The sequence below is a fragment of the Henckelia pumila genome, chromosome 4 (genome assembly GCF_033568475.1).
Source record: "Henckelia pumila isolate YLH828 chromosome 4, ASM3356847v2, whole genome shotgun sequence".
In the NCBI taxonomy this organism is placed as follows: Eukaryota; Viridiplantae; Streptophyta; class Magnoliopsida; order Lamiales; family Gesneriaceae; genus Henckelia; species Henckelia pumila.
The window spans coordinates 157,639,198-157,654,682 of record NC_133123.1 but is presented as its reverse complement, the minus strand read 5'-3'; the positions used below and the strand labels follow the sequence as shown (position 1 = coordinate 157,654,682).

The following is a 15,485-nucleotide window of genomic DNA, read 5'->3' as shown; positions in this document are numbered from 1 at the left end:
ATGGGTTGAATCAATCCGGCCGAATGTGGTATAATCGGCTAAGTGAGCACTTGATGAAAAAGGGATATGTAAATGATCCAATATGCCCTTGTGTTTTCATCAAGAAAACAACATCCGCATGTGTAATTATTGCTGTATATGTTGATGATTTAAACATCATTGGAACGAATAAAGAAATTTAAGAGGTTATGATGTACTTGAAGGAAGAATTCGAAATGAAGGATCTTGAAAAAACCAAGTACTGTCTGGGTTTGCAAATAGAACAAAAAGAATGTGGAATTTTTGTTCACCAGACAAATTATACAGAAAAGATCCTTAAACGTTTTAATATGGATAAATCAAATCCATTAAGTACTCCAATGGTTGTAAGATCATTAAACATAGAAAATGATCCATTCCGTCCATGTGAAGATGATGAAGTTATTCTTGATCCAGAAATACCATATCTAAGTGTCATTGGTGCCCTTATGTATCTTGCAAATTGCACTAGACCAGATATATCTTTTGCTGTAAATTTATTGGCAAGATTCAGTTCATATCCAACAAAGAGGCACTGGAACGGAATTAAACATATATTTCGTTATCTACGAGAAACGACAGATTTGGGAATTTTGTACTCAAAAGACACCAATCAAAGTATCATTGGTTATGCCGATGCTGGATATTTATCTGATCCACATAAGGCACGTTCCCAAACCGGATATGTATTTACTCGTGGAGGCACCGCAATTTCTTGGCGTTCACAGAAACAAACACTCATAACAACTTCATCAAATCATGCTGAGATTATTGCGCTACATGAAGCAAGCCGTGAATGTGTTTGGCTAAAATCAATGACACAACATATCCAAACTTCTTGTGGATTATCAATAGACAAGAAGCCTGTGACGTTGTATGAAGACAATGCTGCATGTATTGCTCAAATGAAAGAAGGATACATCAAAAGTGACAGAACAAAACATATACCCCCAAAGTTCTTTGCCTACACTCAAGAGCTTGAGAAGAATAAAGATATTGATATCTGTTATATTCAATCAAGTGATAACTCATCAGATCTCTTCACAAAGGCACTTCCCACGACGATATTCAGAAAGCATATATACAACATTGGGATGCGCAATCTGCGGAATATGTGAAGAATCACTCATGTTAACATGAGGGGGAGTTTACGTGGCTGCACTCTTTTTCCCTTACTATGGTTTTTATCCCACTGGGTTTTTTCTAGTAAGGTTTTTAACGAGGCAGTATAAAACACGTAATGAAGACAGTCATCATATCACGATCATCATCACAAGGGGGAGTGTTGAAAAATATATTATTATTATTATTAATAATATGTTGAATATTGAATGTTGAATGTTGAATATTGAGTTGTAAAATGTGGAAAATTAGTGTATGATGATGTAGATGATGATGTATTAATTTTTGGACTAATCTCAAATGTGGATCTATAAATAGGTCTTCATTTGTGATGAAAAACACAATTGAGTAAAGAGAAAAATATTATAAAGTGTAGAGTTTGATATTTTTTGAGTTTTGAAGTTTTTACTTTTTACCATAAATTTTTACTTTTTCACAACAATTATTATTATTATTATTATTATTATTATTATTATTATTATTATTATTATTGTTGTTGTTGTTATTGTTGTTGTTGTTGTTGTTGTTGTTGTTGTTATGCATATGTGGGTTAAGAGATGAGAATAATGAGATGCATTTTACTTCTTTGAATTTAAAATATACTTGAACCCAAACCCAAACCCGATAAATCCCGGGCCTGTCTCGCGTTTCATCCTTTTTCCACGGGGTTCCAAACCCTTGGGAAAATTGTCATCCACAATGGTGAAAAAACACTACACAATACTCCTTATTTTTATCTTGAAATTCTCTTGGTCGTTATTTTTCAAAAAGAACTTTAATGTGAAAATATGCACATATTTTTTGTGCACAATACTTCTTTAAATTGTTGCTAGAATGTTGTTTTTTGGAACAAAACAAACCCCACAAAAATCTGTCAGTCAAACAAATTGACTACAAAAAAATTCCTAAAGACAACTATTTTTTAGTTATCGTAAACTAGTTAAAACTATTGTATAATCCTCTGTGTAAAAATTCTACTCAAGAATAACAATTTTTAACTGTTGTCTATTATAACGCGATATATAACAAATTTACAACATTTTAAAATCGTGGTCTTTGAGAGTGATAGGCAACATTTTTGCAACATTTTGAAACCCTTGTTGTTTAGCGTAGTAGATAGTACGACAATAAATTAAAATAATTGTCTTTGAGCAAGATATTGAATTGTTTAATAACAAAAAAATGTTGCCTTTTTAATCAAATTACAACAGTTAAATACCGTTGTGTTTGTTCGTTTTTTATATCATTTGAAAAGCGTATGGTCTTATTTAATTAATCAATTTATAAAATTGTTGTCTATTATATTTACGCAATGCATTATTTAATTAATTAAACAAATAATTGAGCGAACAACACTTAGAACTATATATCAGTAAAATTAACATTGGAAATCATCAATTCAAACATCATGAAAATACAATTGATTAAGAACGGATAAAATTAAAATCTAATATAAATGTATATCATAGCTAAAATTATCACAATATAATCTACCAACAACCAAAACATAAAGTATGTAGTCACAATCCAAAACTTCTGGAACATATTTACAAAACTCAAAAGTATCCTTACAAATGTGACATGTGCAATTGCCTGCGAAAACAAACACTAGACATAATTTTTGAAGTGTGTTAGTTTGGTAACAAAACATAAATTACAACACTGTCCATTTTGGATAAGTCTCGAAAAATAATACACATCTTGCATGTTATAATAAAAAAAATTAACGTAATAACACCAAAGAGATATGTCCAATTCCAATAAAAAAAAAGAACTCATATTCATGTTAAATAAACTTTTTATAAAGAAAAAACATGAGTTAGCCTAATACGAAATACCACATGTATCTTCAATCTCAACACATGAATAAATCATCAAGTTTTGATTCAAAAATCTTGCTATCCATGTCCACTCCATAATTCCTTCACTCAAAAAGACTCCTGAAGCTCAACAAGATATTACCCAACTTAACCTATCTTTCGATGATAATAAGATCAGTCTCGAGATATTAATCGATTCCACAACATTGATCTAATGAGGAATGGAATATAATGCATTTAATGCACAAATATTTATATTTACCATATGCTTCTTTCAAACAAGTATTCTATCAATTCCAAATATAAAACATCATTTGAAATTTTGAGGTCTTTAAAATTCGGTCTCTTTTCAGGAACATCTTATATTGATAACCCAATTATTTAGATTATGATGGGATAACGCTCATGCACTACAACAAATTTAAGTGAAATCAATGAATACGTCGAAATCCTTGCCTTCACAGTTATACATGCCCATTCATAAATGACATAAATAAAAGAGAGAGAAAGGGGACTATAGAATCAAACTAACACGAATTATATTAATGAAGGGATCGATTATGTTTTCTGCTGATTTCTACTGTTTGTTGAATGATTTTATGACATTTGGAAAGTTTTTTTTTTCAAAGAAGGGCAATCCTTTCTCATTTTGGGCATTCTTCCTTGATGGAACTATCAATGATAATCTCTAGTGATTAAATAATATGTTAATACTCAAAGAGATCAATGATTGAAAACCAATAAGTAGGTGTGAACATGCAGACCCCAAATATGTTAATTTTGTTCAGATATAGATCATTGTTGGCATTTTCTTGTGAGGTCAAGTATTGGGGATAAGTGATTTCTAGAGTAATATTAAAATTAGAAGACCACAATCTCAAAACCTAATAGAATAAATTCTTTGTGAAATTGCATGTGATGATCAAACAATTAAGGTAATATTCCAAGTCAATCATTCGATAGGCACCAAACATTACCTCTTCAAACGATGCCCATCAATTATATATTCCACTCCAGCTAGTTCTACAATTAACCAATGGAACAAATTGTTTAATTAAAGTGATCATCACAGTCATCTACATATATCCTAATACTAGGTCTGAAGATCATAGATATTTCATTCAGTATGCCCATAAAAAAACCAATGAAATATTTGCCCAAAAATATTTGAATGCAGCCCCCAAAACCGCCCTGAAACTGGCCCAAAAACAGCCCCCAAAACCGCTAACAAACAGCCCCACAAAACCTCCATGAATGCATCCAAAAAATAGTCCACCAATTCTAAATACACTCCTGAATTCAGACCCCAAATAGCCCTAAAACAGCTCTCAAAAGGCCCCGAAACACAACCCACAAAACCTCCATGAATGCATCCAAAAAACAATCCACCATGTCTAAATACACTAGTCCTCAATTCAGATCCCAAAAAATTCCAAAACAAAGCTCAAAACCATGCCAAAACATTCCACAAAATGTCCACGAATGCATCCAAAAAATTAACAGTCCATCAAATATAATTTAAAATAATTCAAAACATGAAAATACAGAAAATACATGTCTATGCATAACACCAAATTTCACAAACCAAAGGGCCCTAAAAATCAATATTTCTACAAAATTTTGTGACTAAATTACCTGAAAAATAAACTCGAAATCTATACCAAAAGATCTCTATTGTATAAACTAAGATTGTATCATCACAGAAAAAAGGCATTATGTCCATACCTACTCATAAATATGATCTTGGATGCATTTGGCCAAGTCAGAGTGTACCTCATCAATTTTTTCTCGAGAATACTCCGTTTTTTGTGAACTAGGAACACACACATAAATTATATTTGATAAAACAATCACTAGTGAATTTGTAAAATAATAAATATATAACTTAAAATTATTTCAAAAACAAAATATAATATTACTATTGATCGTAGTGAATCTCCCTTGCATCTATTTCAGTAATTTGTCTCATAAATCACAATACGTAATAACCACAATATTGTTTTACATCGCGAGACTATATGTTAAAAAATATCAAATTATTAATAACAAATATACACATCAAAATATTAAATCTAAATATAAGTGGGCATACATGTATATTACTTCCCATTGCACATACTCTCTTCCTTTTCTCCCTTTGTTTGAGTTGAACAATCTTAACGTCCTATGTATATAAATTGACAATAGCTAATATATGAGTTTTTTTATTGAATATATTAAATGCTAAATAAAAATGGAATGTAAAATTACATTTCAAAAACACATTTCCAATCCTCATCACGAGCAATGGCTTAAAGAATCAAAATTATAAACCACCTTCTTGTAAGGTTTAATGACAGTGAGAATCCAATATCCACTATGCACAAACACATAATTAGTGCATACAATCGACTTAATTGTTCAAAAAAAAAAAATTAAAGTGAGACCTTCATTTTTTACTCATCTGCTACAAATTGGTACCGAAATCAATTTATTTACTAATGCACCACTCAACATATCTACGAGAAAACTCACCCTCTTGTTCAACCATTCAGTTTTATCCGTTTTCTCATATGTGGTTTTTGCTAATTCGATATGCTACATGGATTTACAAATCTGAATTTATCAACAAACACTTTGGATTTAAACTAGAGTGAATGTGATGGTCCTTCATAAAGAGTTTGATAAACGGGGAGTTGCCACAAGATCTTTGAAAATAGTTTTGTAGCCGAGTCTTTTTGGGAGGGATGCCTACATAACAGGGCACAATCATTATGACAAAACTCTATTACTGTATGTACTGCACTTGAAATCAGTCTGCACATGCAATGATGCACAGAAATGTTTTAAGCCACTGGTTATAGATATTAAAAAGATACAAAAAGTGGCATATTATTCCAAGAAATAGATAATATTCAATTACATGAATTGTCTAAACCTGTAAAAAAAAAAAAAAAAGAAGGCACGAAATTTGCAAACAATTTTTTCAGCTTGAGTTAGAATAACAAAGCTTACATAAGTGACATAGATCGAAATTCAATAAATATCTATAAAACAAGATGATTAATACAAGTTAAATCCTACTTAAATTTCATCTAAAGTGCTAACTGGTACATATGAGGTGGGAAATCAATTCAATTACCCATGGTTTTTGAAAATTTTAAATGGAGCCTGATGTTCAAGGAAAACTAATGGGAATCAAACCAAATATGAATATTATGCATAATTTCAGTTTATCACGTAATATAAATCCAAAAGATACTTTACACTATTCCAAGTTTTAAAAAAATGACCGTACAACATCGACAAATATTAATTCGATATTGTCCAAAAATTATATTTTGAGCAGATCAACTGAATATTCCTTTTTTGATAACTATTTGGAATTATATTTCACATTCTCTCTTAAAAATTAATTACAATTTCTGAGTCAATCATCTAAAACATTACAAGTGGTTCAAACTTCAAATATCCACTAAGAATAGTAATGGGCAAGAAGATGTGATCCTTTACAAATAATAGGGCTTGGGAAACCTTGAGAACAACATTACATACACCACAATCTTGGCCTAAATCATTGGGAACTTGAAATCCACCAGTGTCTTGTTGGGGGTCGGATTTCAAGTCGTGACCGACTGATTATTCATTTGTTCTGAAGTACATTTTCCACTGAAGATAATTTGATTGATTTCACTTTGTATAGGCACAATCTTTTCTTCAAAGTATTTATATCATTTGAAAGAAAGCTATCTACAAGTTCAAGAACCCATACCTGGTCGAAATCCTAGGGTGTCGTGACCTTGGTGTTTGTGTTGTTTTCAACTGAGGTAGGACATGTTGTGAGAATATTGACTCTGGGCCTAAAATTTCAGGTTTTAGGATGTCACTGTTAAAACCCAGTTTGGCCCTCGATCTGGAAGAGAAACCCGTTGCCACCAGGGCTCGATCACCTCCAATCATTGTTTCTTTGGATACAATCATGGCCGGGGGGTTGCTGGAAAAACATGAGAAGTTGAGAGGAAGGCAAAAACCGAGAATGAGGGAGGCACCAATGTCGGAGATAATAATAATAATAATAATAATAATAATAATAATAATAATAATAATAATAATAATAATAAGAAGAAGAAAAAGAAGAAGAAGAAGAAGAAGAAATTTGGGGCTTAGGTCAGACTTGTAAAATATGTTATGTGTGGGAATCGATTGATTCCAAAAAACACTAATTCACAACACTATATAAAAATTGTTGTCGTTTATACTTAAAAAAATGTTAAACCACAACAGTTGTAAAAAACATTGTCAGCTCAAAAATAGAAGCTCAAAGACAACGATTTTAATAAAAATGTTGTGAAAAGGTAAAAAAAATAACAGTTTCGACAAAACAACATTGTTTATTAGCTGTTGCGGATTGAAGATTTTCTTGTAGTGTGAGGGTTTTATTGAATCTATACAACAAAAAGATAATTTGTTTGCTTGTTTTTTTTCCCATTGTTCTCATTTTTTGTGTTAGTGCAATATACAGATATTGAAATTGCTCGTAATGACCTCTTTTTTTTATTCTCTCACATAGATGTATTAACGCCAAAAATATCTATCTATCTACAAAAATGGTATTCTGAGGTTGAAGTCCTTGAGCTTCTTATTAGATATCAAGGGGGAACATATTAACGTGCGTTATATATATATATATATATATTAAGATGAACTGCAAGAAATTGTAGATATATATAGAAGTGGTTGGCTTGGACGTACAAAATTCAACTCCAATCGTGACTTCAATCTCAAGTTTACAACTTAGATCGACACTACAGTCACGACCATCACTATGTAAGTTTTGTTTCTTTGTTATCTTGCTCTATTCTCTTGTTTCGTGGCCCTTTAGTAGATGCTAAGGTCTAGGTTTACTGTTTTTTGGGCTTTTGGTGAATGGGTGGAGAAAAGACATGACTGAATTCGAGGCCAAGTACAAAATAAGAATTACAAAGGGCGATAGTGCGATGAAGGATGAGAGTGGTAAAAAGGAAGGCAATGCACAGGGCGTTCTTGTTGGTCCTGCTGCCCCTGATTAATTAATAGGTCATCGTTTGTTTTCGCTAAGCATCTATTTGCTTAGTCTTTGATTGTCGTTTAATTCTGATACTATAGTTTTGAACTTCCCCGGTGTTGAAACAGACAATTTCATGCATCTCTCAAGTTTTTTTGTTGTTGTAAGAAAATTAAAATCTTCCTCCCCATACATCAAATAGTAATCTGATCATGATCCATTTTCTTTGATTGATTTCTTGATTTCCCATGTTCCTCAAAAAAGTCATTTCAAATCACCAAATAAAGAGGAATTTCAAATGTGTGAACTTTCCTCGACTCGTCTCTGTTCTGACCAGCTTTGAAGCCATTTTTAATTATTATCTTTGAAAGAGAAGATATATCACCGAGTGTTTGATGGAGACTTGAGACCCAAGTAGGGTTTATTATATACACAATACTGTCATGAATATATTAGTAAACAAATCGACTGATTTGGGATCATCTTTAATGGATCATCTTCTTAACTAGAATGGAATTAATGCAACGACCGGCAACTTGCTTTTTTTTTTTCCTTTTCCTTTTGGTATATTATTTTTTAATACAATATTGTGTTTTTTTGGGGAAATTTGTATTTTTTTTATTTGTGGATGTTTTTTTTTTTCATTTTGTTGAAAGTCATTTCTTCAAATGCAGTTCCAAAACAAGGGGCTGCACATAGTAAATGACTTGAATATCTTTGTTTACAATCTATCTCTATTATCCTTGTTTTCTGCTTATAATTTGGCTTTTCACTTGATCTCCGTTCGAAGTTATTTTAATGATACCGTGATTTATGAAATTTGTAAGAACTGCACGATTTGATATATTTTTGAGAAGGCGTGAGCAGAATTATTGGGATCTTATGGGAAATTTACATGTATATAGTTCTTGTTTTAATCCTATTTTATTACTATAGTTTGTATTTTGAGAGCACTTTTTTAATTTCCAGTCTGGTGAATTGTTATTTTCTTGCCCATCTTTTGCAAGTTTTTTGCAACTGAATGTTCTTGTACTATGATGTTCTTAATTATAAATATATTAGACAGGTCCAATCTTTAGTGAATTTCCTACTTCTCCTCTTGTACCCACTGGTTTTCTTTCTCACTTACTTAGATGCAGTCTTCTTGCCTTTAATCTGTATCTTACAGTTGATTATTGTGTTGGGTATCAAATTTGGGTTTTCGTGTTTAACTAGTTTACTGCCTTGAACTATCTCGAAAACAATACATTTTGTGGTTTTGTTAAATTTTTATTAATGATTCTTTTGCTTTCTAGTTTTGCAGTTCCAAAAGTAGGGGGTGCACCTTCCGTTTAACAATGTAACTGTGCCACTCGGATTTGTGGAAACTTCGTACGGCTAACGGTTTCCTTCTTCTCTGTTTTTGTCCCTTTGTTTTGCATGCGTTGTAAAATGTGGCCTATTTTTTTCAGATCTGTGTGTCGTTTGCTGCCTTCTATTTGGGACTCGGAAACTTTGTACGGGTAACAGGATGCTTCTTCTCTGGTTATTTTTTTTACCTTTAACATGTGATGTATTTTTTTAGATCTGCACACTGATAAACTTTGTCCGGGTTTCTTCTTCTTGTTTGTTTCTACACTGATCTACGTTCAGACAGTGTTTTTGTAGTGACCCTTACCGAGATCACCTACTAATCAGAAAGTTAGGCATGCAATTAACTTAATTAAACAATAAACCAGAATTAAACTGTAGAAGCAATAACAATATACAATCCCAAAAAAAAGAATATGTAAATACCCAAATAGTTATACGACCAAATCGAATTACTGTATCTACCCAATGCAATAAAATAAAACCCTAGGCAAAGCTCCAGCTGGCCATCCACTGCCTAGCCCCTCTTGGATCCACCCGCCTCATCCAATCGCAAACCTTCCCCATGGAATAGGGTGTCCAGATACACAAAGTACAAGACGTGAGCATAAAACGCTCAGCACGAGATTATGAGTATACATGCATGCAAGTGTACCTCCTACTGACTAGAGGCAAGAAATCAGATAACAAAGACAGACCGGGCCCTGGTATGTAGCACGATGTGCCGTCGCTTCAGGAGGTGGCTCACATACAGAAAATTATGGATACTCCGGACCCAAATCGATGGAAGTCCATCCACTAACAGGATAAGGTAAAATCCTACTAACAGACATCTCAAAAGAGATAGCTCAAGATGCGAGTGTATGCAGCATATAATCATGTCATATAAATCATGCAATCACATAATACATGCATACTCAGTCAGGATATCTCGAACAATACTTTCATACCTCAAATACTAGGCAAGCTCTACCAGCTCTAGGTCCACGCCTATAATCCGCACTACACTGCCAAATGATACTAATATCATTATAGTGCACTAAAAGCCTTAACTAAGCTATTGCATACTCCTAAATATTTTTAGGAAGCAAAAGCTATATCTGCGTCCGTCGTCAGCCCGTTGCTGTCGCTTGCCTCAAAACTAGGCCACAGCTTCGCTACGATGTCTGGATTGCTACTCCACTTTCGGATTCCCAAAGGGACACCTAGAATTCCCTAGATCTAAGCTAGAGGACTAAGGAATCAAGAGAAGAGAGGTGAAAGGTGTGCCTGGAAATGAATCTCGGCACCTCTATTTATAGACATCGAATGGAACGTCCGTTCCTCCATCGTTGCGTCCGAACGTCACATCATGTGCGTAAGCAATGATGCATTCTTGCTGGCACGAACGTTGCGTCCGATCCTAGGACGTTGCGTCTGTTCCACTTTACCCTCCGGACCATTTTTGATAATTCTGGGTCTATTTTAGGACTCCGTTAATCCATTAAGAGTTTTCTTAATCACGTTTAACTAAAACTAACATGATAAATTGGATTGATTAACACTTAATCACCAATTCTGGATACGGGCTACTACAGTTTTACATGATTTATGTTTTCAGATTTGTGTTTTGTTTTCATATTTCTTTCGGGAGAAATGGGGTCCTACTCCTACTCCTGCTATTGCTCACAAGTCACATCACATGCAATAATGCACGACATTTTCATTCTTCTCTCCTTTGTATGACATGAATGGTGAATAGGCTAATTAAGTATGTGTTTTGAAGTCATAATTGTGTTATAGGGAAATAGAACTATGTTGGGCACTTATTTGAGTGTTGGAGAAGAAATGATAATTGATTAGAATGTGTAATTTCTTATATGACCGGTGTGTGCTGGTGATTTAATAAATAGTAATAAACGATAGTGGGGCTGTTATGCAGTAAAATGAGGAGGAATTTTTCTTTTTATATTGTCATCTTGGGACTTTGATTGATGTAGAATACAGATTATTTTGTACATTAAAATAATGATGCAATGAACTCTGAAGCATGGTCGAAAAATATAAATATTTAAAATACCACTTGGACAATAAAAATACCACTGGACATTAAAGATACCATTTCTGGACATTAAAAAAACAATCATTTTCTTCATTTCCTATTGCTGATTTTTGAAGTATGACCATCAAATTTTTTGCTTACTTATAAAATTCATTTTTTGGGTGATTTTTATCATTTATACCTTCTTTAACCTGACCATGCTTTTAGAGTTCTTTGCATCATTTTTTTTAATGTCCAGAAATGGTATTTTAAATGAAGCACAAAAAATTGGTATGAAGAGCTATAATTTTCACTTTTTATCAAAGCTAAGAAATATGCAAATTGCATCATTTTTTTAATCTTCGGAAATAGTATCTTCCACTGCTTTGTATCAAAAAATATGTCCCAAACTTGCATTTATGTCTGGCTTGTTTATGTCGAGTTCACTACGATAAAGCTGCTAAATAAATTGTTTATGGTTGTTTTTTAATTATTTTTTTACTTGAGGCTTGTGTTTTGATCTTGTTGTATAATGTAAAATTTTTTGAAGGTAGATTTTGGCTGATTAGTTACTAAAAATATGGACAAAAAGTGGATGTCAAAAAATAGGTTATCACATGAATATGAGGTTGGGGTAGAGTCTTTCTTGAAGTTTGCAATGCAAAACGCTACCGATCCGAAAGAAATAGCTTGCCCATGTTCAAGATGTGGTAATCTGAAGCTGAAAGATGTTGGCACTATAAGAGCACATTTGTGTTGTAATGGTATAGATTTAACATACAATAAATGGATTTGGCATGGAAAAAGATCTACGATCGAGAACTCAATGAATTATAGTGATCAAGTAGGGCGAGATGAACAAAAATCTTTTGCTGAGGACCCTTTTGATATGGTACATGCTGCATACGATAGTTATGCTGATAATATCCAAATCAATTCCATAAGCTACTTGAAGATGCCGAGAAACCTTTGTTTTCTGGATGTACTAAATTTACAAAGTTATCAGCACTTATGAAATTGTATAACTTGAAGGCAAGATATAGTTGGAGTGATAAAAGTTTCACAGACTTACTTAGTTTGTTCGGAGAAATGCTTCCAGATGACAATGAATTGTCTTCATCTTTGTATGATGCAAAGAAAAACTTATGTGCATTAGGGATGAATTATGTGAAAATTCATGCTTGTCCTAATTATTGTATCTTATACCGGAAGGAGTACGAGGATTTTTCCAATTGCCCTATTTGCAGGATGTCAAGGTGGAAGTTGGGTAAAAATTCTACGATAAATGAAGGAGTTCCTGCAAAGGTTCTTTGGTACTTCCCACCTATGCCAAGATTTCAAAGATTGTTTCGGAACAAGGAGATATGCAAGAAGTTAACTTGGCATACTGATAAAAGAATTCGTGATGGACACTTGCGTCATCCGGCTGATGCGCTCGCTTGGAAAGTATTTGATCACAAGTGGCCATATTTTGCTGCTGAACCTAGAAATCTTAAATTGGCCTTATCGGCATATGAGATCAATCCTCATAGTTTGTTGAGTTCTGCATATAGTTGTTGGCCAGTTGTGATGATAACTTACAATCTTCCTCCATGGTTGTGTGTGAAGGGAAAGTTTATGATGCTCACTTTGTTGATTTCGGGTCCCAAATAGCCGGGAAATGATATCTACAAATCTATTTAAGTCTACCAATGATGTCTTGCGGATGCAATATAGCCGAACCCAGTGCCAAACCAAGATTAGTCAATTCCAGTGGCGGAGCCAGGATTCCAAATCCACCCGGGCTAGAATTGTTTAACGAGGAACGAAATAATATATAATAATTAAAATCCTAAGTAAGATATTTGTTCATTGTATTTATAAAAAAATAATTTTTTTTTACAAAATCGAAAACTGCAATTCTAAAAATACGAGGAGGAGCTCAAAATGAATAAAACACTAATAACGACTTCATATATAGTCTATGACAAATGCATGTTCCTCTTTCAAACAAAATATTAATAGAACATATTAAACGATAACAAAACGTGAACGAGAAGAATAATTAATTCGCATGTCAAGAAAATTACATAGTCAATGGCAAATGCATTGAAAATAAAATTTAGATAAGGAGAAAATTTTGAATGAATATAATTAATGGAAGCTGCCATTATTTTCTTGAATTATGGTTATTAGAATTTTATCTTAATCTTTCTTAGTTGATACAATACCACATCCACATATATACAACCAATTTATTGGGATTGCTATTGAGAAAAATTGGATGCATTACTTTTTATTAGTTTATCTGTTCTATCTCTAATTTTTGAATTCATAAAATCTCCACTCCATTAATTCTCTGTAAATTATTCTACTGATTTATTTGATGATTTTAATTTTATCTTTTCCCTCAAATTTTCATTTGTAGCTCACGTGTTGCTTATGTGCAAAACAACTTATTTGATCCTCAGGAAACAAGAGCAATAACTTAAATTGGAGAATTTTATGAAACATAATGTGATCAATATCTAATCCCAATTTCAATTCATTCACTCTAGTAAAAAATTAACAGTTAATCGAAAAAATACCTAGTTTACAAAAAAAGATCAAAAAAAAAATTCAAACAATTAAATAAGAGAATTTGAGTTAGAATAATAGAATAACATCAAAATAAGAATCGAACAATCAGAGTACTTGTGGCGAGCAGGAGATGCTTGGGGAAGACTTGGGAGGAGCTTCTTCTTCACTTGTTTGAACGCTTAAAAAATGATTCGAGAATTGTCTCCTTAGCCGCAATCATCAGCAAAGGGCAAGGGCAGATACACAAACACGAGACCTAGATTCATAAAAACAAAGGAAAACCCACTTTTGGGCTCGAAATGTGGGCTTTAAAAAATAAGAACAACCTACTTTTGGTCATTGAAATGTGGGTTTTTAAAATTTTTTTATTTGGGCCACCTGGGCTGAAACCAATTTTACTCAATTTTAGTAAATACATTTTTTTAAAAAAATATTGGGCCACCTGCCTATAGACCAGGTGGCCCAGAACGTGGCTCCGCCCTTGGCCAATTCATCCACCGCTGTATTTGCTTCCTTGTAATCTGAGATTTCCACACATCTGAAGTCTTATTTATAAATTTGTACATTTATACAAAACTGATATATCTTATTATTGTTTCAACCACGTGGACAGAAGAATGTATCATTTGCATGGATTGAAGCCGGAAAGTCATTTGAATTTTCTAGACACACCCCAATAGTTGCGGCCATGGATATTGCATATGATACATTGATAATTGTAAACATGTTTGTAATCATATGCATCTATTTTTTTTTAGGTTTTTTAGTATCCAAAAACAATGATTTTTTAGGATATAATGTGACCTTTTGAATAAGGATGACAATGGCGAGGCAGAGGCAAAGATGCCTTCCTTGCCTTCATCATATTCATCCTTAAGTCTAAACTGGATCCACATCCCCGCTCCAATACCCATTTTTTTCTAATTGTGGATTCCTAGTCCCCATCCTCGTGGGGACCGAGTCCTTATCCACTTCCCAAATCCATTTGTATTTAATTGAAGAAACCTCATCACCGATCACACGAAGGTTAAATCTTATTATCATTCGCATTTTAGCTAATATAGAAAATCAGATTTAATTTTCACCACATCTTAATAATAATAAAATAATAATATGTTTTCTCCCCCATTGCTAGTAGGTTGATGGGTCGCACGCCCCAAAGGCTACTAAGGAGAGGTAGGGGGCAAGCAATCCCCAACATATTCCTTAAATGGAAGAAAGGGGCACTCCATTTCCGACTAGGGAGTCGGGATGAAGAAGTAGGGGACGGGATTAATAGAAACAACGGAGGTTGACTCTTCTCTAGATCTAGAACAAGGACGGGCGCGACCCAATACACGATTAGCAAGTTGACGTTTGATTTGAGGATTTGAAAAATCCCAAAACCATACCCAAAATTGCATTCATTAACCCACGGAAAATATTGCACGTCCTGCTCACTTCCAAAACTGAATTAGTAGGAATATGGAGAATGACATTCCGTGGTAATGATATTGTACAACACATGGACCGGGATAGATAAAAAAGTTAAAAAAAAATTGTTTTGTAAGTTTTGTCACATACTATAATGCTA

The 15,485-nt window shown here is 33.2% G+C and overlaps 1 pseudogene; it reads left to right on the top strand.

Annotated features, from left to right (window-relative positions):
- Positions 1 to 13,006, top strand: part of LOC140862179 (uncharacterized) — a 43,556-nt pseudogene extending 30,550 nt beyond the window's left edge.
- Positions 13,007 to 15,485: the final 2,479 nt, after the last annotated feature.